The sequence below is a fragment of the Larus michahellis genome, chromosome 9, assembly GCF_964199755.1.
Source record: "Larus michahellis chromosome 9, bLarMic1.1, whole genome shotgun sequence".
NCBI lineage: Eukaryota > Metazoa > Chordata > Aves > Charadriiformes > Laridae > Larus > Larus michahellis.
The window spans coordinates 19,869,143-19,895,558 of NC_133904.1; the positions used below are offsets into that span (position 1 = coordinate 19,869,143).

The following is a 26,416-nucleotide window of genomic DNA, read 5'->3' on the forward strand; positions in this document are numbered from 1 at the left end:
CACCTGAACATACTCCCAAGTAGCTTGATGACATCAGGTCCATCACAACGAACAACCAAGGCCAGAGAATATACCTGGCCAGTTCCCAGGCCACAATTACTCTTGCCGTTGATTGGCAAATTCCGTAGCCACTGGGTTCCAGGCTGGTTTGGGTTGTTTTTTTTTCATCTTGAGAAGTTACAAGGGTTACTATGACATTGCTATGATGCACAGTAAGCAGCTGCAAGACACTGACAGTTACTTCAGCCCTAGGAAAGTAAAGCTTCGTTTTCTGAGGGCTACTTTAGATGTTTTCAAAGAGAAAACACGTACTAGTTTTGAATGTTCCATATGACTGTCAACCACGACAGGGAGACAGAAAAAAAAAGAAAACCTGACAGCAGTTTCAGAGTTTGAGTACTTCTGAGAACCAATCATGAGAAAGAAACATAACCAACACAGTACTCACAATTCACTAAGATGACTTTGACACCAGCAAGTCAAATCAGCCATTGACAAACGCACCCTACCTTTAACTAAAACTTACTGTGCAAGATAAAAATTTTTCAAGTTATATAAATAGAGGAATATTGAGTATCTGTACAGTATCTAAATGAAGACTGTTGTATTGAGAGGATAATGACTTTGTAACAACCTCTAACCAGAACTCAAATACCTGCTCCACCAAGTCTTCCTGGAATACATAGAATTTTTGTCTCCATTACTTATTTCTAAAATGGGGATAAAAGTGCTTCTCTACCCCATGATAATTACAAGAATAATTACATTAGAAAGGGAAAGAAAGATTGGAATACTTGGAGTGAGTCTTAAACAAAAGTATTTAAATGTATATACTTTTAATTTTACTACCAAAATACAAAGACTAATTTCACTTGTAGTTTTTCCCATCTGTAAAATGGTCCCACTCCAGTCATCGCTGATACCTTAAAACACACAGAGCACTCCTGCACTGTCTTCTTCAAAAAAGGAAGACCATGGCTCTCTGAAATTGGTAAATTAAAGACAAAAATAACCTAGATTTTTAGTCAGGCCCCTTAAACCCTTTCTGAATCAACTAATATCCATTTAATTCAGTTCTCAAATAACAGAAGAAAAAGCTTTCACTGGTAAACTTTCTGGTTCTTTTCAGAACTCTCTTCAGTTCGAGGATTAAATGAATAAAAAAATGTTGTGTTATATTTTTACTATGCCAAGCAGTCTTTCAGCAAAAATAAGTCAAAGACTTTATACCTCTATTATTGTTAATTAATAATTAGATATCAATACCTCCTTTACACAGCTTGCAGGAAAAAATGTCAACACCCCCATGTCCCCTTCAACTTACATACTTCCAGCTACAAAAACATGTTAACATGTTACCCTTAAGACAATAAACAAAGCATACACAAGACATTTAAATAAGAATATAGGTGCTGAGAGGACAGCCTCAAACATATACAGGTTTGTTTATACTCAGAGCCCTAAGATGTTTCATTCTGAGAGACAACTACTGTGTATAAAGCCACCTAACAAATTCCCTGTAAGTGCAACGATACAGAAGACTGTCAATCCCTTTCTTCTGTCCTGTAGCACATAATGTGTTACATTGTACAGCTTTTACTCTTTCATACAAAATTAATAGATTCCTCTTAGAATATTGGGAAGCAGTAACAGGCTGACCAGGTATACAAACTACCTTTCCAGATTAAGTGCCTCTTATATTTTCCCCATAATTATGTGAGACCCAATCCTGAGATCCAAGTCCTCCGCAGTCCCACATCCCCATGCAATGGAGAAGATGTGGTTTATATGGGGCCTCTAACAAGAATCATTAAATTCAGTATGTGTGAATCTATAGCTTTGAGGTTTTGTTATAAAGTAACATCATGCAACACTTTGCTGAAGTACAAACCTGATCAAGTTCTTGACACAATATGTACGCATGTACATATACAATACATGTATGTATGTCATATGTACGTATATACAGAGAGAATGTGGTCCCAGCTACAGCAAACTAAGCAGCCCATGAGGCAACAGTCAGCTTAGATACGTGACATGAAGAACTGGTCTAAAACATCAGAAGATAAAGATTTTTTACCAGGTGCACATAAACGTCTCCTATGTACGCTGTTTAAGAGAGAAAGCACAACAATAGGGTTCTGTCCCTAAAAAACATGAAAAGCAGCTTGTATACAGTAACTTCTAAAAGAAATTAACTGTATACAGTTAAAACAAAAAAAAAAAAGCCAAACCACAAAACACGAACAACGACCTGCTAGGATATCACTTTAGAATACAAAATAAATCATCTCTAAGTAAAAGCACACACATAATTTTCCAGTACTGCAAATAAGAGGCAGCAAATAAGCCACGGAGAGACAATGTGATTCAGATGACAGGTCTGGAAATACATGGAACACCTACAGTCATACATAGCTGATAAAGGCCGACATGACAAATTTCAGATGGAATTTTGTGACACCAGCCAGATCCACCTAGGATGCACACCGCCAGAGACGCATTTAACACAGGGGAAGAATGCACAGCCACACTACAACGGCATTCATGAGGCTCAAGGGGAAAAGCACAGGCTCCGAGGATCTCAGCCGAAGCTCAATGCAGATTTTGCATAGTTCATATTGCTTTCAAAAGGCGCAAAAAGCCCCCTCCTCCCCTCCCTGCAACGGAAGAAGAGCTGCTGGACGCCTGTCGACCCCTCATCCGCAGCAACAGGGCACTGCCATCTGACCGGCCCCACCTGCCTCCCCCTTTTCTCCATCCCCGCCTGCAGCTTCCCCCCTTCCCAGCCGCCCGTGGCCACAGCTGTGGCCTCGCCTCCCTGCGCGCCCCCTAGCCACCCCTCGGCAGCACAGGGGGTGCAGCCCGCTCCCGCATGACAAAGCGGGGGGCGCCGTCCCGGGGTGCAGCGGGGCTGCAGCTGCCGCCCCCCTGCGAGCGTCGGTTTGTTTCGGCGGGGAGCGGCGCCGAGGAGAGCTCCCTCCCCCGCCCGCCTCGGGCTCGCCCAGGCCTCCCACCCCTCTCCCCACCGGGGCCCGGGCTCGCCAGCCCCCCGCAGCCGAGCGCTCACCGGGCAGCGCGGGGGGGGAGGCGGCGGACCTTAGTCCGGGTCTTCCGCGAGGCCGGGGCAAGCGGCGAGTCCCCGCCGGGAGCCGCGTCCTTTCCTGCGGCACCAACGGCGACGGCGGCTTGTCAAAGAGAAAACATGACGCGGGCGGGGAGGGGGAGGGAGGCGTCCAGATCTCGCGGGGCTACGGCGCGGCTCTCGCGAGACGCCCGCCGCTCCCCGCCTCCCCGCGCACGGCCGCCGCCGGCCGCCCGCTCCGCGCCGCCGCGACCTGGAGGGGCTGCGGGAGCGCGCTCGGGGCTCAGCCCGCCGGGTAGGGGCGCCTTGCCCCGGCTGGACGAGTGGCGAAGCGACCCCCGGGCAGGGGACGGGGAACCCAGTACCTCACGCGGCCAGAGCGGCACGGGGCTGGTGCTGAGTCTGCTCCCGCCGGCCCCATGAGGGACTCTGTGGCCAGAGCCACGGAGGAGCCGGGAAACCCGCCATGGGTGGGCAGGAGAGGGGCCCGAACCCCCGGCCCAGGGCAGGGCTGGCACAGGGGCAGCTTGAGCAGCAGGGAGGGCTTTTCCTTAGTCAAAATGGAAGCAGGCTGCTAGCAGCGGGAATGAAAACACCACCAAAAACGTTGTTTGCTTTTGCAAACAGGTTAGAGGAATGAAATATCTAATTTAGATGAGGACACTGACTGAATAGATGTATTGGAAAGTCAGTGAAAGGAAGAGAAATGGATGAGGTATGCAGGGATAGAAAGTGCAGAAAAGGCAAAACAGGCCACATTGGTGGGTGAGCAGGAGTATATTGAAAAAGAAAGCTTTGGCTCAAATAAAGTGAACAGGGTGAGAAGTAAAAGTGTCACTGAGGATTGAAATTCTGGGTCTAAAATAGGAAAAATACACCATCAAAACTGAATTAGAGGTTAAGATGGTGGCAGCAACAATAACATACCAAATCAGATCAGTGAGGCCACGCTGACAAGAAACAAAGCAATGACAAATTTCAGTTATACCCCGCTATAACCACCAACTGTTTATGGTCCATACAATGGTAGGGACGTCATGACTGAATGAGTATACATTGTTAATGACTTCCATTAAATAAATGGAAAAACTGACAAGAGGACCAAGGGAAAAACTTCTGTGCAAGGAGCACTTGCACACGTTTAGTTCCATCAGCCTAAGGTAGGAATATAATGGGAATTTACAGAGATTGGTGACATGCAGCAGGTGAACAGGGAACAATTGTTTACATCTCTTCCCACAGAAGATCTAGAGGCTAAGGAGTGGAACTAGTAGATGTCAAATTCAGAGGAAGCGAAAGAGAGATTATTTCCTCATACACACATAATTACGCTGCAGAACACTTTGCTGCAGGACACCAAGTAGCAAAGTTTACCTGGGATCAAAAAGGGACTGGAGAAAAACAAGAAAGAAAAAAATCCATCACAGATTACCAAAACGCCCTGCCCCACAGACCGCTGACAGACATAGAGTATTTGGGGACACATTATTATGCGCTCACTCTTGCCTTTTCTTCCATAGGCACCTGCTGATGGCTCTCCTCAGACACGTGGTATCAATGGACCAGTGTTCCCATCCTTACGTCCTTGTCCTACAGCCCATCTTTACTGCATCTCTCCTCAGTATAAGCCCCCTCTCAGCCCAAAGCACGTATCCTTAACAGTTTATTCTGAGGTATAAAGCCATTGGGGGATTTACTAAGGGTAGAGGCTCAGCTCCACGGAGGGGCTGTTGCACTTCATGACACAAGTTCCAAGCAAAAAATCAAATAACACTGGCAGCTTTGGAGGCAGATTCCAGATATCCACAGCTTTTTAATTCTGTCCCCCTAAAAGGCTACTTATGGATTCATAATTCTTTGCAGCAGAATAAAACCCAAATGCCTTGCTTTGAAAATAGTCTTTGACCCACCCAAGCTAAAACACGCAGATCAAGAATCACTGAAAATAGGGTAAGTTACAAAAACATTTTAAAAGCACTCTAAGTATTTAGAACATGCCAGCTAAAGGATGCTGCGTAAGAAATAAACTTTAAAATTTCAACAGATGCATCAAAATACATTAAATTCAGAAAAGTCCAGCAGATCTGCCATTCCACAGAACAGAAAGCAGAATAAACAGACACACTACGCACTCTTCAACATGTCCCACACCCACAGACTTATGTTAACCACAGCATGAAGACAAACCTTATCATTAACTGCAGGTTTTTATGGCTTGCAGGCTCCACCAGCAACCAAGTGTTGTACAGTTCTCAAGGAATTTCTTAGGTTTGCAAATGTTTAATGTTTTTAAGTTATGTACGCTTAGATATTAAGTTCCTAAAGCTGCAAGGTTTTCTTGTTTTGTTCATCAAGTCTTGACACAGCCTATGAATCACCTTGCAATACCGAGAGTCTGGGACTTTTTTCTTGCAATTTGGCTGTATGCAGATGTATCTCTCCATTTCCACAAAGGCTCGTTGATTTCAGAATTTAAGTTACACTGGAGACATTATGCAGCCATTCTCGAGACTGGGACCCAAGGGACTAAGAACATGACAAGAATCAAGGAAGCAAATTAATAGTAGTGTTCTAAATGAAATATCTTCCTATCACTTTCAAATATATATCTTTTTAAACTTACATGACGACTATAATATAGACTGCTGTAATCAAAGTACCTAATTCTCTAAGACGCCTTGAAAATCTTTGCCATGTAATTTCCAATCATTACTGTTGCAAAACAGCATGCTGCCAACTAAAGGTTGGGGGTAAGACAGGCATCCAAAAAAAAGGAAAATCCAGCTTGGCGCATCCAGCCTTCATAAGGTTTTCAGCCCATAGAGAGCTGCCAACGTCCCCCAAAGGACCACTGCAATTTATCTTTTTCAATTTTCACAGGGAAGCTTGTTTATTAGACAGCAACTGTTAATATTTCATATTAATGGCAATCTTCAATGAGTCTCAAACAGCATCTAGAAGTCAAGCGACTTCCCCAGTTTCTCTGGGAGTCCAGGTGGAATCTTTTAGAGCTGGAGCCCCCACTCCCTGGGGGCTACACTGCCTACCTTCTGTCTGCACTTACAGCCAGCTGGCACTCAGGACCTCTCCCACTCAAAGAAAACCCCGGATGGCAAGTGATGCAGGATGAGGAAGCCTATTCCATCTCCTTCTTACTAAGCAGGCAAGTATTCTAAAAACTCCTGAGAACCCAAATGAAGCCAACCACATCCTAGTCTACAGTGGTACCAGTAGGTCTAAAAGTAAGGCTACAAATAAGGGGAACAAGATCTATGTTTGCTCTGGCATCGCCTAAGGCTGTCACTAGAAATCAGCCACCTCATCTGAGAGTCAAACTATCATTAAATGAAAACGTAGCACTTCTATCGTCTGGAAATTGCAGAGGTTCCTGAAACTCTTTTGGGCACCCTGAGGACACATCAGAGGAAAAATCAGCCCTCCAGCCATCTGCAGCTATGTACTAACAGGGCGAAAATAACAACAACAAAAAAAAAAGTTGAGAAGAGTTCTATGGGAGAACCCCGGACAGGCCAGGAAAACCTGAACCACAGCTCCCCAGTGAGCAACATCATTCATCCTCTCCTTCACAGCAAGAATAAGTAGTAGTCTTCAAAACTTAAAAATCTCTGGAGTTCAACAGGTAATGCCCTGACTGCAAGATATTCGTGCTCCATTTCTGTTTCCAAGACAGTCTCCATCTTAGGTTCCGAGGGATGGCCAGGAGAAAGCCCATACGATCATGCAGGTTTCAAGGGACAGGAGGCTGTAGATACTACCTCCATTAGCTCTGTGCTCCCACCTCTTTTTTTAAAACAGCAATAATCCCTCCTGATGACTGCAGATCTCTCAAATCCCACCCCCCGGCTCTCCTCCTTCAGTTGAACTAGGGCAGATTTCTTCCAGCATTCAGGTCTACAAGACCTGTTTTACAACAATGATTTCGTATTATTTTATATGAGTTGCTGCATTATTTATTAGTATTAAATGTATTGTTTATGTAATCGCATCAAATGTACTTTTAATCTTAGGCAATGATGAGAAAGGTATGATAATAAAAGAACAATGTGCGCTTTAACATCAAGTCTTACTTTTTCTAAAACTATTAGCAATTATCATTTATTTTTAGTAACTCCATTTAACTCTTTATTCTCTTCTGATCCAGACATTATACCAGGACCATAACCAATTCTACTCTATTTTTGTCAGATCTTTTTTTGTAATGCAGTGCCTAGGACAGGACCCAACAATCAGCATTGGACTACGCTGTTTATCTGGGGCATGTTCTTAACTGCCTCTCCACAATGCAGGATAATTTTGGATCACTACAGAGAATCGGATTTATATATGAAATACCTCAATTAACTGTGTTTGCTTTTACTGACGTTTTTTTCCAACAGACATTGCTAACATTGGCATGCCTTACTGTTGTCATGGCAATAAAAGGAGTCTATATGTTTTTGGATGTGACTCAGAAATCATTTTATGCAGAAATGAGACAACAATTAGAATAATGGACACTGGATGTTTCTGTGCCACCAGTTAATAAATGGTCAACAGGAAAAAAAGAAAGAGCCCAAACCAGCAACAAAAGACACTGAACATAAGCTCCTTGATTGGATACAAGACACGAAATTGCTGCTTGTGATCCTATATTGTAATTAGGTGGCTAAAGCTTTGCCACTCTCAAGCATTATTAAAATCACAATGATCTGCCTGTGTAGTTACTTAACTAGACCAGGACCTGGATTTGCCCAAATAAATGCTGCTCTTAATGTTCAGAAATACATGAGAAGAGTCTTGTATTGCATACTCATCCCAATAAAGGTCTTGAAACAATTGTTTCTCTGCGAAGGCACGTTCAAAGCCAAGATACTTCTCTTGGCCAATGAGTTCACAATTTACATGAGGCAAAATGAAGAAAAAAATATTTTAGAATGGCAAGTTCACCAATTAAACGATAAGGAAAGGAGCTTGTGTCAGTCACTGATCAGGTGTGGAAGAAACAGTTGCAAACACTAAGAAAAATGACTAAAGCCAGCCTACACCAATCTATGGAAAAATTGACTGCTGGGCTAAAAATACTATTCACCTTTGTCTTCTTTACGTTACTTATCACAACACTTTCGCTTTTCCTGTGGATCCAAGGTAGATGAAGGGAGCTGTTATTAGAACATTTTGCCTATGCAGGGATGCCAAATGTGGAGGCATTGAAATATATGCATCTGTGTCAGTCACTAATCTTCTGACTCATGTTCTGGAGTGACAGTTCTTCTGCACAGCACTTCCCGTCCACACCAAGCTGAGCCATACTAACTGTTATTTATTAGAAAGCAATCTAAAGCCACATCCACACGGCCAGCTGGCTCTTACCCCAGTACAAATCATCACTGCTACATAATCAGCACTTTCAGAGCTCAGGATTGCAGGTGGCTCTGTCACTTCCCCCTCCCTACCGTTGGATCCCAACACACTGTGAAATGCAGAGTAGGAACCAATCTGAAGTAACCTCAAATTTAAGATCTGATTCAGTCCACCACCCTGTCTCTCTCTCTTTAGCTAGCTGGTAACTTTGTCACACTGTTAAAAGCTAGTCTGGGTGAAACAGTGTTCTGCACCTCAGAAATGCCCTTGGCCAGACCAAAACAGGAAACACGCCAGAGAACAAATGGGAAAAACAAATGGAAAAAACACATGGAAAACAGGAGGGGTTGTACTGGAAGACAATGAATGAGACTATAAAGGGGAGAATAAAAGTATTATACATGAACAACTAAGTAATATTAAAATTCATACACAAGACTAATTCTGAACTAATCTATGCATGGGTACAAAATGTTTTGAGCATATGTAGCAAGAAGGTTAACAGAACTTCAAAAGGATTAGTAATTCACATTAGCTCAACATGACAGCATGCCATGCACAGCAAAAGTGCACTGCTTAAATATTGTGTCATAATAATAACTATATGCATAAAGATACTAGAAAGAGTTAAACAATAAATGACCAATGGTCAAAGTACCATTCATAGGATTGCCACTCCCCAGCTGTATTCTTACCAGTTGTTCACAATACCTTTAGGGCCTTACAAGTGAGTTTTGATCCTCTGCTTTCTTTTAAGAACTACTGTTGTACAATCCTGGAGTTGTGTCCCCTCTTCATATTCTTTTAGCAATACAGTTAGGAAAAGAAAAGTACTTGTCACTATTACTTCACCCACCCCACCGCCACAGTCTTTCCTACTCAGTGAGTAAGGCAAACCAAGACCACTGGATGCAAAGATGGAAAAGAGACAACACGGAGCTCTAACATCACCTTTGTGCTTACTACTGGAGCACGCAGATGCAAACAGACTGAGACTAGTTGTCCCTTTACATTTAAAATGGAGAGGTTATCCAGCTACCATGGCCCTGGAGCAACAGAAGCAAACAGACTGGTTAGTCTTGGCAGGACACAGGGGGATGTACTGGAGGACTGCCAAATGTAGTACGCAAGAGATGCGTGCCTGTACACATTAACTTAATGCACAGTAAACTCACTGCTGTTCCAAAAACTGAGTAGCCACAGTATTCCACGAGTTAATATTTACAAAGAGTTGCATCATATGAAACTGAACTCAGTAGCAAAATAACGCTCAAGCTGTTTCTAGCAAGCACTAGTATTCTGTTTTGCTTCAAGGAAATTCCAGAGACGTGAAAAATTTAAGGAATAAAGATTAAAATTAAAGTTTATGCAGCACTGATCCAGTCTCCGTTTTCATTAGGAGAAAAAAAGTAATACTTCAATTAGTTTATCCGGAGGGCTTCGGTTAAGCAGAAAGCTTCCATTGAGGCCATCTGACCTTGAGTAAGTCCCCTTCCTATTTATTCTTCTCTGAAATGGGCATAATGCCACTAGTTAGATGTATAACTTGCTTTCAAATTACTCTAATCTTTTTGCACAAACGCAAAATATTACTATACTTTAACAAAATTGTTCCATGCAAGATTCCACACATGATTTCTTTCAGCAAGCAGCATTTAGTTTTGTAAGCCAGAATACAGCATTAATTTTATAAGAGTCATTAATAAATATTAAGCCTAGGAAAAGAAGCACTTCTTTATAGTTGCGATTGGTTTATTTTTCTTTGCAGAACATAGATGCACAAAAATGTTAAAGCTATCCTCAAAACTAACAACATTGAAACACCACCGTTACACACAATACCGAGGTAACTGCACCACATGAAGCCTGAAGGCCTGAAAGATATTGTAAAACATCGTGTCTGTACAGCATATTCTAATGCATCGTTTAGCATTCTTAAAAATGATGACATCTTCCATTTTCTCTCTGAGATCATTCCTCAGATAAAATTATTTTCCCAAAAAAATATTTTTGGGAAAGAAACAACCCACCTCAATTTTCATCCCAGAATTCCTCTTTCTGAACTTGAGCTACAAAAGCCATTAATTATCAGTTTATCAATTTTATCATATTAATTAAAGTTTATTGTCTTCCCAACCCTTACAGCTATCTCACTTCCTTTCTCATGCTCCATTCCACCACTTCATTAAACTATATTTTTTTTCCTCTTTAACTATTAGTTATTCCCCCAGGTCCCTAACTTTTTTTTTTTTGTAGCGACTTTTCTTTGTCTTGTCAGTTCATTGATATTTTTCTAGTCTTTAACTGGAAGTGAATATTCTAACTGTTGTCTGAAAGCTGTACAATGAGGAATTATCCTCCTGCTTTCATGAATCAATGACTACTCTGTAAGGCTAAAAGCAGTTTTTCTCTTCCCATTGTTTCCACATTTCCTCTCATTCCATTTGTTCTTGCATTCAATTTTTTCCAGCAAGCACCACAACACAAATAATACCCTCCCGCACCTTTCACTTTGAGATCTCAAAATGTTTTTCAAAAGAAATTGACTTTCCCTTAGATGGGGAAAACACAAGGTATAAATAGGATAATTATCTCATCCCAGTATGTCTAGCACAGGTTGTGTTCCAGCTCAGCATGTTACCTAATATTCTACTTTTACAAGAAAACTCATACTGGTGTTTTTAGAAAGAGACAGGTAAAGTTCAAGCATTGCTTGTTTCCTGTCCCACACAGCTTCTTGGGCTGCTACCACTACAATACCTTGCTGCTGCGGAAAGAAAATTCCCATTCACAAGAGAGACACAAAAGGTTACTTTCAAAATGAATACTGGAAAGGAATCTTTCACATGGAGCACTATCAACATCTTCATTTCAGAAAGGTAAAAAATGAAGCCTAAACAGATGAAGCAAATTTTCCAAGGCTATTCTGGAGTTTCAGGGTATAACTTGGAGCAGAGTCAGGCATACAGCTCTAGTCTCCACAACCCAATATTAGGGTTTAACCCAAGAGTCCAGAGGTCCTACCCACAGGCATCTGGATTTGTACACGCCATGAAGTCCTGAACTTGACAGAATCACAGAGCAATCAACAAACATTTCCTCTTTGCCACGGCTAATTCAGCCCTAAATCATCCAGAAGAGAGATGAGCTAAAATATTTATATTGCGAAACACTAACAAACACTTCAGCAAGTAAACAAGTTAGTAAAAGACCAATACAGCTGTACTGATTAGGAGGCAATCTTGTCTGTCCCAAGCTACTTGTGCTGGTAAATAACTAGGATTGATGCCATTGGCATCAATGCAGAGGCACCTATTTCCATCTTCTGTTCTTGCACTATTAGTTAGAGGCATGTGGCTCTCTTTATAACTGCACTTACTAACAACACTCCCCCCTCCCCCCCCAAAAAAAAAAAAAACCAAAAACACCAAAACCCAGCCCTAGAATCAGACAGGCAATTTGAAGTCAACACAAGCCTTAGCATGCACAACTTGAAGATATTAGTTCACTTTTTAAATATTAAAGGCAAAAGCCTGGTTTTCTGGAACTGGTCACATAGCTACCTGCAGCTATATCTAATTTGTCCTGAATCATCCAAATTAAAGAATCAACTCAAGCCTGAATCATCATCCAGCTAAGAAAAATGTCAGAAATTGGGCTGGGGACCTGTTTATTGCTTCTCAAAAATGAGCTGAGGTGCATTTTGGTGGGGTTAAGTGGTTCTGGTCTTCTGTGTGTTATGGATGTACAGCAAATGCACATTTGGATGGTTCATAATAATGGGTTTGGGTCAGGAAAAGTCAAAGGGACAATTTTCTGTGGATGTGCCTTGGAAAGGAAAAATGCATGCTCAGAAAGACATATTCTGTCCTCTTAGCTAGGGATGCTAAATTGCAATACCTGCTTACGGTGGGTAGCACTTTTTAAAGTATATGACCAGAGAGCAGAAGTGTTTTGTCAGGTTGTGAGAGAGGGATAAGCTGCAAGTAGGAAGAAGCACGAAGCCAGTCAATACACTGTGACAAACTCCTGCAAACAGGCTACTTGATGGCTGAGACTTTTTTTTTCTCCCAATTTTTCTAGAAGGGAGAAAGCCAATAAAATCCTATCATAAACATTTTTAAATAGATATAGCAAGTAAATGGTGAAACTTTATTCTTTCTTAAACTGTATTATTTCTTCTCTTGTAAGAACTGTTTGCTTGGTCACACATTCAGGATTTGGTATAATCAATCCCCATGCCCAAATGCTGTGCTAAGGGGCAAATACATATAGCTGGCTACACTCCATTTGATCCTCCCCCTCACCCCTCCCCTCAGCATTCAGCTGATTACTGAACAGGTTTTTCTTGCTGTTATTTTTAATTTCCTCAAGCTGACTATTCTTCCTCCTTGCCAAACAGCAGGAATATTCAGCTCCGTAAAGGCCCTGAATAGCTGCTGGATGCTGCTGACTGGGATGCCGGCCCTGAAGGTGAGACCAAGGCCCACCCACAGGCACCAGGGCAGTTTGGCCGCGCCATGCAGCAGGCAGTGAGCGGGCAGGACAGAGGGCCTGGCCATCCCACACAGTCTATGCAATGCCCAGGCAAACATCCTTACGTGCCATTTTAAGGCTGATCTGCATACTGGCCCACTTGCCCCCATCTACCCACCCCTCCCACTTACAGGCAGATTTCAGAGACATATATCTGGACAATATGTAGGGTCCAGTGGGAACTATTTCTCATGACAGTTCTTCCTTCAATTAATGGGGACAAGCTGCTCATCTCAGGGGGCTTCAGTCACTCTCAAACCTCCCCTCTTCATTTCAGAGTGAAGCTTCAGAGAAAGCACTGCCCAGATTCAGTGTGCTAAATCCAGAGCCACAGTCTACTTTCAGAGCCATCCTCTCAATCAGATCTCACCAGCGGCTGCAGCAAAGTGTACTTGATCAATGCAGGTCAGCAGCTTCCATCGGAAAAGCACAGCTACAGTGAAAGGTCTGATCACATAAAACACTTAGGGGAAAAAAGAAAAAAGCAAAGTTACAGAAGAGCAAGACAAATACACAACTACGAATTTGGTTAAAATCCCATCCCACATTTACCTTTGAATTTTCTCCAAATGTACTATCTGAAGCTCTAAGTAGTGCTGAATCTATTTAATTATGTGATTGCACAGAAAATAGCTTTAAAAACCTTTCAGTCCTCTTTGCAGGAGCAGAACTGAACTGTTGTACAACACCTTACTTCTAGTAGTTTCTGAGGGGCGTTTGTTTAACAAAAGCCTGACATTCTTCTAAGAGAAAGAAAATACACAAAATAGAAGTTCTGCTTTGAAATGAAAAGCAGTTCCATTATATAGAAATACGGCGTCCTGAGGAACAGTCCATCAATACACCCTCTGGGTAATTTGCACATTTAGGATGGGATGTAAGTTATCACCATCTGAACTTTCTGGACATGATTTTTGTACTTGGAATCTTAATGAATTGCTAATAAATAAAAATTTTGTGCATAACACTCACAAGTGTGGAATAAAATTATTTTAACAAATTCCAAGAATTCAGCAAAATACCAAAACTCTCCCTTCAACCTATTTTCTTAGAATATTCAGTATAACTTTTCAAAAGGTGACATTTCCCTAGAAAACGTCACTCAAAGCTGTGGCTCCTCCAGTGTTCCAACAGTTCAACGCACTGTTTTGAAGTGTCCCTTAAGCTGTATCGCCTAAATAAACGTTTACGTGCTTTCAAGCCCTCACCCTCAAGGAAACTGGTATGACAGTTTTCAGTTAAGTCACCAGAGGTACTGTCATTCACATTCTTACTAGAGGAGTCTAGTTCTGCAGGCTACAACTGCAGTTTTGATCAGTGACTGAAAAAAGAAGCTTTTATAATAAATGTAACATAAACATTCGCAAAATCCCAAGTATGAAATTCTGCCAGAAGACAAGAGTTTGCAGTAAAACAAAACCTCAGATCTATGCTACCTGTTTCAGAGCCCTGAATACCGTTATCTTGACACACGTACACACAAAGACAAGACATTCCCTAATACACCATGACATTCTTCAATAAATTCTCCTCCTTTTAAATTCTCTGTATACCTTCCAGATTTCTCTCCCTCTCTCTCATATTCCTATTTCTGAAATATTTTCATTTAAACAAATATTAGAGAAATCTCATCAATTCTTGATTTCTGAGTGCCAAGCGAAGAGCAGCCTGTAATTCCCATGACTAGTTTAGTTCAGTCTGTTATGAACTAAGTACAGAATACTTTTTACATTAAGCACCACCCTTCAAACTTCAGTAAGGAAGTTTTATTAATGACAGAAATTAACCCCTGGAGTTTGCAAGAAGGCCCAGCATTGCCCAACTGCCCAAGATATAATTAAATATGGTTTTAGAGAAGTTAAACAATACTGGGTCTCATTCCAAGTTTTTCAGTCCTTAAGAACAGAGTAAAGGTATACAATTGGTTGCAACAGTTGAACACAGCCTTGAAACATCCTTCAATGTTAATTGATAAATAACTATAACATCTTGTCACTTGTCCATGGAAAATGCTAATGAGGCAGTGCTACAGTCATTTCTATGTGATTTTTTTCTTTCAACTAATCAGCACTGTATGTCATTAAACATTTTTCCAACTTAACAGCAAGAGACGCTGGATTTGCCCCAGCTTAGATGTGTCTATCCCTCCTACAGTTTGCCGTAAACAGTAAACAAGGGAAATGACAAATAAAAATGATCCATTCAGGTGATTAAGTGCATGGGAGAATCCATGACCTTCAGTTAAACCAACTGTATGTGGATATAATGTGGATAATATTCAAAATTATCACTTTCCTTTTTCCTTCTAAAGGAAATAGCTAACAGGGCAATTTAAATTGTTCAGATTATGTTGTGACTCAGCAGTTTTGACTGGGCTTTTTACAAAAGCTTTCTGCGTTAGGTTGCTTTATTACTCTGAAGATGTATCTTAACTTTTAAAATATAGCCTTGTTTATGCTGCACATAAGCAATCACAGAAATTATTACTGAGTAGTTTCTAGCATGGAGAAGATAAATCAAAGGCAACACAATAATATAGTACTGATTAAAGACTTCCCCCCCCCAAGATTTAAATAACCAGCCAGGGTGACAGAAAAGGAAGCACTAAAAGGGTGAAGGAAGCACCGAAAGGGACAGAAAAATTCTGAAAGGAGCACTTTTTGAGTGAGCTTAGAAATACACTAGGTCAGTTATCTTTTCCAGCAGAAGCACTCAGTTAAGTTCATACTCTCTGCTATCACATGTAGAGTTTATCATATTGACGTACAATTAGATACATGGTGTGCCAGCCTTTGAAGTGTGGCTGAGGCTTTAAGATCCTTTTTGGTCATGCTCTCACATCCATATTTCAGGGAGAGGTTATGCTGTGTTGAATACTGGTGCTAGGATCAAAGCCCAAGCTACAGAATAAAGCATACTAACAAGACAAGTACCAGGATGGTTAGTTTCAGCATAGTGACATGGGAATGGCAGCAGACATCTCTTTTCTGTTGCTATGGGGTGCCATAGAAATAAAGATGCCTACTGTATTAGAAGGTACCAACCAGGAACATGCTTCAGGACAGTGGTTGAGCCCACATCCACTGCCACCACCTCCACCTCCCTAAACTTTGCTCCCCCCACCATGCAATACAGTGACCCTTCCCCACCTCTCCCAGGTTCTTCTCAACATCATTCCCCTGCTTCCCTCATCCACAACCCTTTCTCCCCTTTTAAAGTACATTGTCCAATCTCCTCTCATGATCATCAACATCTGAACCAGCCCATCTGCACTGCGCTGCAAATACTCTTTATTCCAGTTGGCCCCTGCTCAGTATACACAATATGATCGGTCTGGCAGCCACTGCGTTTCACTGGTGAGAGGACATCTGTTGTTTAGGCCCGGCATGGAGGAAGTCTAGTGGAACACTGTGTGATCCAGCTGCTTGAAAATGCAACATGTCCCAGTTTAATGCTAGTTAATGTTAGCCTCAAGCAGAGGAGAGGCTCTGGCATTAACTGGGTACAACAGAGAAGACTGGGGAAGCACAGGAATGAGTTAGCTTGGTATTTTGTCTGTGATACTTTCAATGCCTGAAGTGTAACCTGCCCGCCATCATTCACAAGCCTTCTGTAGGACATATAACTGTACAGAACAGAGCAAACTACTTTAACACTCGGAGATGCCGCTCCAAGAAATGACCTTAGCTCCATCTTCTATGTAACAGGTATTTTAAGAAACATACAACAAGGGCCAAAGGAATTAAGATGAAAACTGATGTCACCCTTTCATGCAGCAGTTGAATAAAACAATACAAATCTAATATTATTGCTCGTGTGATGCTGGAAGAATGATTTTTAAAGTTCATGACTGAAAACAATAATTAAAAAAAAAAAAGCAGTCATTTACCTTGGTCACAGTTCAGAAGAGATGCAACAGTCATGTTCCAACTAAACCCAAAGCAGCAAGGCAGTTAAAGCAATATGGACAACACTTTCAATCATGTTTGCAAACATGATTGAAAGTGTGTCCTCCTTGAAACAAAAGCTGAAACGCTACTGCAAAAACTAGGAATCAATATAGTCCTACAGGAAGGTAATTCAGAAGAATTATTTACAGCAGTAGTTTTTGCAGGAAGGTGATTTGGGACCTATGGATTGAGAATGCTGTCACCAACAGAGGAAAATCCTGCGCAGGCTATTCTTCTTACATTGCCAGTGCTGCTCGATGTCAGGAGCACCATCACTGCAGACATGGCTGGCACAGCAATAAATCACAAGCCTACAGCTGCTGCCTCACAAAAATTCACACCTTTAACTTTAAAGCATTAAGAAAAAGGGAGAATGTAACTTGAAAGAGATGGTAGCCTGAAGAAACGTTCCCAGATCTTGCCTCCAGATTTCAAAGGACAAGGTATAAGGAGGAAACATGTAACACATGATACTGTAACACTGACCAGTTCTTATATACACGAATAGCAAAAGGAATAGTGATCACCTACACCATGCCTGTCTAAAAGTAGAAATACAGTCCCGGTGGCCCGGGCAAAGAGGAAGCTCACTGCATATTATCCAATTACTGTTTTTCCATTATTGGTAGGTCTTGGGGCAGAAACACTGTGACACAGCGGGGACTGCTCTCCAGCGCCCTTCTGCCAGGACATGCCCTTGCACTCACCCAGCCCTTTGGGTTTATTTTATGGACCCATCCCCTACTAGGGAATTACTGGGATGAAGCTGTGCCAGAGTTGAGCACTGGAGAACAGATTAGGCTATCATGCACATGGAACAGGGAGATGATAAAGTGAAACGACAGTGAAATAACGGGTAGAGCAGGAGGGATGGTACCTGCCTCTCTATCTTTCCAGGCACCGATGTGGGGCATCTGAAGCTTCAAACCAGTGCTCATCCCATTCCTGGCTGCTTTAACATGCCCCAGGATCAACAGCCACACCTATACTGAGGCAAGACAGACAGAAAGTCTACAGCAATGGAAAGAGCACAGACAGGGGCTCTTCCCTTGAAGCAGGCTGCTGAGAATGATCTTCAGGCTTCACAAAGGCAGCCAGGGATGCTTAGACCTAAATGGAGAGATAGAGCAGTATAGGTCAAAGATCTTCCAGAAGAGCATCTGGAACAGATGCATGCTTCCATCCTTCAGAGAGCTCAAGGTCGGGCTTTTAAATCAATTCTAAATGTTCTTTTCTATTTGAAAATAATAGTTTTTTACAGCATGAGGAATCAGGCTGTGCTGCACAATAGTTTCACATACAAACGTGACATGGGAGCACGACTACAGGACAATATAGGGCAGGAAACAAAAGAATGACATTGCATCCCATTGAAGCAGCAGGGCACATCTCAGGCACGCTGAAAGCAATTACTGAAATGGGAAACTGGCCAGCCTATCCCAGCCAACAGCTATCCTTACAAAAGGGCTATAGGGCATCTGGAACTGCAGCTTTATATTGTTTCAAAGATGGGACACCTCCAAACACACAATGTCATGTAATATTTTCGGATACTAAATCAGAGAACAAAAATAACACCTACCAAATTACCAGCAGCTTTCCAAAGCAGTCAATTCTGTACCTTGGCTACAAATGGATCAGAAGCTTAACTTCTCCTGAAGTTACAGTTCAGTAAGAAGTTAAGAAAATTCTAAGCCTATACTTAAAAATAAGCATGAATGCTTATTTTTCATGAACATCAGTGATTTTTCTGAGCAAGAACCTAGATAACAAAAAAAGTCAAATTGATCATTTTCTTGCTAATCCATAAGAGGATATTGCACACCATTATGAAAGCTGTCCGCGACTAGAAGATGCTCAGATACCATGGTTACAGTCATGGTATGAGATTTTAAATAGAATACTGTAACAAATTTGCTAAGTTCTTTTATGTTTTAATTAGCATTACATTGGAAGACCAGACAAATTTTTATTATGTTATGTCTGTGTTCCGCTGATCTTTAGCATTTGGATCAAAAGCGATCTTGACTAAAGTTTTGTAGCTGTGCACATAACTCTGTCTGAAGTATCTGCCCTTAAAATCACAGTCCTATTTACATTTTTACTGAACAAAAATCAACAGTAAATGGTGTGTCACTTCCAAGGTACTTAAGAATTAGCAGGCGGTCGGGTCCAAACCACACATCTGGCATGATCTGCAGTGTCTAAGAAGAGTTTAAGTAACAGACTATTTCAACAGAGCATATGAAAGTTCCAAGTAGTCATTAGAAAGAAAAATTGGTAAGGGGATAAAAATCTTTACTTCGTGCAGTTATAACAATACTAAGACATTAACATGACCTTTCTTTTGGCTGGCAATAATTGTACATAGCTATTAAGTACAGGGTAAGTCTATTGTACATAAACATTACGGAAACTTGATTAAAAAGCAGCTGTATAACAAAAATTGATTTGAAAAGTACATAATATTTTGTAACTTTTCATAATTTTCTAATTTTTGCAAATCTGGGTGTTTCATTAACTTTTTTTTAGAAAACTTATTTATTTGTTCCTTGGTTGATAAGCAAAGCTGCAACAAACACAAAAAATGCACAAAAGCCCAGGAGGGAAAAAAAAACCTGTTTGAAAGAGCATTTAAACATTCTTAATTTTCCTTTATTACCAAATAAAACACCTTAAGTTGCTATTAAACAAACATTAATGTTGATTGAATATGGAAAATTGGCTTTTCAACTAATTCTAAGCTTCCCATAAGAATGCTGGAAGTTCATTTTTCCTCAATTTCAAAACAGTTTCCATTTCTTCTGAGAAGTTTTACTCTATATTCTTAAAAATTAGAACAAGTTGAATACATGTTTTATCCAGAGACCATGCAGAAGCATTACTCCAATGTCACACTTGAGAAACAGGTAATTTAACATTCACTGTAACAAAATGAGCACGTGTGCATACACAGTATCAGACTCCTAATTGCTCCTGATCGTGTTTTCACTATTTTTTTCCTTCAAGATGAGCAATTCACTCATTTTGGCTCCCAAGCAGGTAATAGGCTTGAAATTTTAGAAAAGTTTCTTCTTATGTTAGCAACCACTGCAGTATAAATTGTTTTAAGAATTCAGAAACAAGTGTCCCGAACAAACACCACCTCAACTGCACACCGTGAGGAAATTAGAACTCACTTATGATGTGCATCGCCAATTCACAATGAAGGCTTTCTCTAACATTGCGCATAATAAAAGGACTAAACCACACTTTTTTGTTGTGCATTACAAGCACACAAGTGTAAGCAAGTAGACCACAAAGAAAATATGCATCTTCTTACTATGACCGTTACTGTATTGAAATACACTGAGTTGTACTAATATGAAGCCTCTGATAACAAACCACCTTTTAGTAAGGCTGAGTCAGACTTATCCTTCTTCTGTACGCTAACCTGTAACAGACTTAATTTCTCACTGACTTAAGTCAAAGTAGACTGAGAAAGATACTGATAGGACACAAGGCCAAGAGAAAGAACATTTTAGCTACCTCTTAATAATACTTAATATACAATGACTTAATTAAACTCCTCAACAAAAATCAGAAAATTAAAAAAAATTAAATGCTTTATCAGTCGTAAATTCAGGTGATGAGATTCAATGGGGAAAGTACGTCTTACAATCCGCTTTCAGGTCTTAGTACAGATATAATATGTAGCATAACAAGCACTGCCATGTGAGATATATTTACTTGAGTTGGTACCATCTGTATTACTCATGAGCAATGGAGTGAAATGGAATGAGATTGATTTACAGTCATTTGGGGTCATGTGTTCTATCACCTTTTCAGGAAGGCCTCACTAAGCTCATTTTTATGCCCAAGTAGGAGACAAAACCAAAGATATCAGACTACGTATTTTGGCGGATGCATTTTGGTCCTATATAACACAACTTTTTCTTGAGGAAAGTTTGCTTGCCACAGCCTCAGAGGCAGGTTTTTCACTGATTCTTCCACTAGGGAGTGGAAGAGAATCTAATTCTTTTCACAGATGTTCCCTGATACGTGGGTGCAGCTTTCCTTGCACTTGCAGAGTTAGCAACATAGCCCAAACCCTGCTGGGGACTGTTGATCAAATATCTACCTTTAGCCACCCTTCTGGAGCCTGAAGGATTCCCTCCAAGACAGCGAGTCCTGTCAGCTGGTTGAACTGAAAGCCCCATAGCTCGAGGCCTCCTGCCAGAGGACAGTGCCATTTGGAGCGATAAGAATTTTATCACTCAGTGTGTTAATTCCAGGCTACATTTTGCAGAAGGGGCAACAGAAGGAATCATTACATCTATCACAGCCTCAGAAAGTGTACCTATCTGCCACTTGCAGCTAAATAATGCCTTGCAAATATGTAATACCTTGTCAGCTACTTCCCCTTACGTATCTTTTTAGGGGGCAAAGAATGCTGCCTCCCTAATGAGCACCACTCATACTGAAGGCATAAAGTTGCTTCAGCTGTATGCAATGAACCACTTACCTGAGATACATACAGCAACTCCTGAACAACTCTCAGCAACCCCCAGAATTCAGCCCCATGATTTTCAGAATGTTTTCTAAGAAGGTACAAAGCAAAAGAAGCAAAAACACTGTCAAGGACAGGTCAGTCACCTTCCTTTCTAAAATTCACCTGCTGGAGCTGGACTGCAGATCTGTGTCTCCCAAATTAACACTGTTCTGCCCAGGGTCTTTCAAAGTTCCTGCAGATCACACACTGCAAATTTTATTAAAGATCAAGCATACATAAGCAGTAACAACAGGTGATGAAGGGAGAGACAGACACTTCAGATCACAGCGGGTCATAAGTATTTTAATTAATGTTAATTACAGAAATTGCTTGAAGCATGACAGACTTCCAGTGCAGATTTTGTCACGAAGAGCACACATTGCCTGTCCAGAAGACACTGAAAGTCATGTCCCAAACTTGCAGGCAGCATTGCCATTTTTGTGTCTTTCAGGTTCTCTTCTGTTTTTACCTCAGGTTGAAGAGACTTTTATTGCCTTTTTTTTTTTTCTTAGGAGAGTTTTCTAGCAGCAAATAGGTTCAATTGTGTGAGTACACCCTGCTTGGTCTATCTTTAACACAGGACTTAAGTTATTTGAACAGACAGTTCTAAACCAAGACAGGCTAGGCATGACATCCAGTGGCGAAACAGCCTGTATTACCCCACATTTCTTTGGCCCATGTAACTTCCTGTTACCTCAGCGTCCTAACGGGGAAACCCATCTGAACAGTCCATTAGGATTTGCTTCACTCGGAGTCAAAGCCATCAAACAGAATAAACATTACATTCATCATCATTAACCGAAAAACATTCCCAGTAACAGTCTGTAGCCTCTTGAAAGGATTTTCAAAACTAAGGCAACGAACATCTGAAATTCTCCCAGTGTGACTTTTAAAAGAAATAAACAGTCAGTGCTCCTTGAAATGAAAAACCTGAGTGGAAGTACAGTTTGGGGTAGGGAAAATAAGGCAAGAAAACTGTCAGAGAGAGAAGAGAGAAAGAACGAACTTCAAAAGCAAGACAGTAAAAAAGGAACCCACATGGTCTTGAAAACATGTTCCCTGATTTAAAATTTAGAGAAGCATACTAGCATGTTTATCTTCATTCTGTTTGCCAGAGATTTTGTTTGGAGGTCTTTTCCTTCCAGATATTCTTACAGAAGGTCACTGCTGTTTCTCAAGTGATTCAGGCCCTGCCTCCCCTGTCCCATCTGCTCCAAACCGTCCTGTAGGAACATATTCCTAAGTAGAATATATCCATTGAACTTACATTTTCTGTCTCCTCGTCACTTACGCTGCAGAAACAAACTTTTCATTTGCATGAAAACCGCATCACTTTTTTTCCACGGTATTTTATGAAAAGCGTAAGCTGGCAGATTTTCCTTATGAACATATGGATCTTGTTGATAAAGCTATCTCCAGCACTTTGTGCTATGGTATGTAGTCTGTGTCACCCCAGGTACGTCCCACCCATGTTTAGGAGGCTGTGAGAACCCTTCCACTAAAACAAAACAGCAACTTTGAGATGTGCTATATTTAAAAACCCTTGGTGCAATTCTACAATTTCTTAATTATCATATCCAACAAACTGTCTGCCCTCTGAAGTGCATTAAAAACAGATACTTAAGAATAATCTTGCAGCCCCTATACTGCAGATCAAGGTGAAGGTGTAGTTTTTGAACTAGAATTTCTCATGTACTAAGCGCAGTGACTTACTACACCAGGTTAAGCTGAACAGCTGGAGGTGTCGTTCCTGAAAGACACTAAATGCTTTTCAGCACTATTTTTTTTTTTGGAAAAAAAAACGAACAACAACAAAAAAAAAAAGCTTTTCAATTACTTTTCAGCACCTTGTCATAGGTCTTGATAGAAAAAAATTTCCATAATCTTAACGGGTTCTAAATGACTCACAGAATAACGATAAATTACTACTGCAACCCCCTGCCCTTCAATGCTTGTGACTTGTAAAGAAGGTCTCACTTACCAGCCAAAGAGAAAAAGCAAAGATTAAGAGAGTATTCTAGCTGACAGCACTTTCCTAAGAGGGCTCCAGACTGAAATGAGGCTACCATGGCAGCGGCTGTTAATTGAGGCTCTCAGATCACTTTTACATTAACACTTTCTCTCAAGAATCAGCAAGCATGAAGGAAAGCAAACTCTTTCCTCTCCCTATCATTCCCTCTTTTGCTAAAGGGCAAAGACAAACCCTCTCAGCAACCAAGTTCAGCTGTTAAAAAGAACAGGGTATAGCGTGGCACTTTGGCCCCAAGTCCCTGCTCTGCCACAAAAACAGAAGGATCATTAGGACTCAGTAAGCCCTTCAGTCATTATCTAGTAGGCACTTAGATTCCCACCCTCCACCTGGAGCTGGTGGAGCTGGCAAAAAGCACCTATTCTCTCTGTATATTTATTATCTGAAGAAAGTTCAGCATTCCCAGCAGCAGTGCAATGAACATGGAATTACCCCAGAAAGACACACGAAGGGGTCAAGGAAAAAAAGCATATCTGAAACCTAACTCTTCGTTAGGCTCCCTTTCTTCGATGCTGTACCGGACTGTGGGAAAGCGTCTACCTCTGTTTGGAGGCAGCCCTGAACCTCAACCCTAAAACCAGGCACCAACCTCCTGTGCGGAACGTGAAGTCTTCCGTTCAACGCAGCTGCAAGGGGTGCTGCTGCTTCTATATTGCATACAGGACTTGGAGGTTGCTCAGATCAAAAAAAGTGAGCATTGTTCTCTACCCTAGTGATCAGGGCTCTCAGCTGTGAAAAGGCAAGAGGTCTGCTAGCCACAAGCCCCACAAAACAATTTACATCTTTTAGCTTAAAATGCATTGAAAGCACATACCATTGCAGTCTAAATGGCCTCAGCTTTCAAAGCAAAAGAAGGTTACATCAATTGATTCCGAGCATTGCGACACAGGAAACCAGGTCTGCAATGTAGGTATTAACTAACTAGGAAGAGAGACTACAGGAAGGAAACAAGCAGCTACTGCTCCAGAGAGCAAAAGCTGAAGGATGGATCTGGTTCAACCTCACTGCATGCAACTATGAGATACCTCTGCACGCAGAAAACCCTCCTTTAAGCTGCATTACACAGGTTCCTCTGACTGTGGTCTGAAAAAAGCTGTATTTATCAACTATGGCAAAAGCCAAGGTACTTGTAGCTAAATGTGCATGGCTATTCTTATATCTCCGTAAATGATACCAGGACACACTGGACAAGAAAATCATAAATTGCCTTACATGCTCTAGAAAGCCCAAATCTAAAGACCTAAATCATTTTATACAGCTTGCCCTGCTAATTAATCAATCATTTTATTTACTATGGTCCCATTTACAATATAATTATAGTGATTTTGCATTAATAACATCAGAAAATCATATGTTCTCTTGTATAATACCTCTCTTGCAACATCGCGCATGTCGAATGGAATAGCTCTATGAATTCAGTCTTTAAGATAAAAAATTAATCATAAATAAAGTTAGGCCAGTATTTGCGTAACAGCACATCCCTGGGCCCCAGTCACAAGTTTGTTAAGTAGCAGCGTCTACTTCTGGACCCTGGCATGACAGGCCACCGCTGGTAAGTGATCTGCCCCCAGTAACTGGCTTTGGACCTGCTTCAGTTACACATCTGCCAGCTTTATATCTTTTCAGATGTTCTACAGATTCCTGTAGCATTTCTTCCCAGCAGAATAACCAAACACCAAGAAAGGACCTGGAATCTCTAATTCATTAATTTGCATTATAACAGTATAAATACAGGCATACTACATATTTAAATACTGAATTCTACCACCACTAGCTTACAGAGTGCTCCCGCACCAGACTGAGAAAAGCCTTTCTTCTTGCTTTGATTCAGGTGCAGATGTAGGGAAATGGAGTACTCTAGATGACCAAGTAACATTACATATTCCAAATTTTTCATGATCAAGGGCTTTGAGCCATTCACATTTCAAAAATCAGACTTTGCTTGTTGCAGACTTTGTGTGCTGCAGCTTTTAAAGGCCCAGCAGGAGCAGAGACAAGACTAAGGCTCAGCACTGAGACCGAAACTAGGACTAAACTTAATTTAGCATTTCCTGTCCTCTGTCAACTGAATGAGAAGCTTTAAGCTAAACATTAGAAAAAATTTTGTTTCAAAGCAATAAATGTAATGAAATTTAAATTTCATACCAGTACATTACAACATATTTTAGGTAGATAGAGTAAGAAGATTTTAAAAAGCAGCCGAGTTACTTCAAAGCACCTTTTTCCCAAATAATTGTTGTATTAAGACAATTTACACACTACTACAGGATGCCGCAAACAATAATTTTTAACACGGCATCATACGTAGCTTATCAGGCTCATCCTCGGAAAAAAAAAGTATTTTAGGACACTACTTTTCCTACCTGATTTTGTTGAGCAGATATCTCCCATCCTAAAAATGCCTGTGACTGAGCACAGTTCCAAGTAGGATAGGAAATTGTTACACCTCAGAGACTGATGGTCACACATTGTAGGAAAGCGCTATAAAAAGCTAACGCTCAGCAACATGCTCTTCACCTAACCCCTCAAAAATAACAGCAAACTACATCAGCAATGACACTGCGAGGAGAAACCTGAGAAGTTAAGTCTCTGGTGTGCAACACAGAGCAGCACGTAGAGCTGAAGGGCCATGCTATTAGACCTCTGAATAACTTAATAGCCTCATGTTTCTGACATGGGGTATGCTGCGCACAGGGCACAGCCACAGGCTTGCTGTACAATACCACACTCAGACCCACAACCAGGTCAGCCATTCCTTCCCATCTTGTCACACAGCCAAAGCCCATTCTCCAGCCCATGAGGGCTCCCCAAGGCTTTTCCTCAAACCATCCCTCCCTCAGCAAAGTCACTCACTCTGATAAGGGCTTCTCCACCATCCAGAAACCTCCACATTCTCAGCTCATCACAAGCTCTGCCCCTGAGCC

General features: G+C 41.2%; 1 protein-coding gene across 15 annotated transcripts in view; it reads right to left on the minus strand.

Moving 5' to 3' along the window:
* The window catches only part of HERC1 (HECT and RLD domain containing E3 ubiquitin protein ligase family member 1), a 122,984-nt gene extending 96,568 nt beyond the window's left edge, over window positions 1–26,416 (minus strand). For 13 of the 15 annotated variants that reach the window (XM_074599735.1, XM_074599734.1, XM_074599731.1 and 10 more), the window contains exon 1: window positions 3,071–3,216. The gene's annotated coding sequence lies outside the window, so the exon portion shown is untranslated. Of the gene's footprint in view, window positions 1–3,070; window positions 3,217–13,352; window positions 13,446–26,345 lie in introns of those variants that run through there. The other 2 variants (XM_074599724.1, XM_074599725.1) reach the window with 2 other exon arrangements.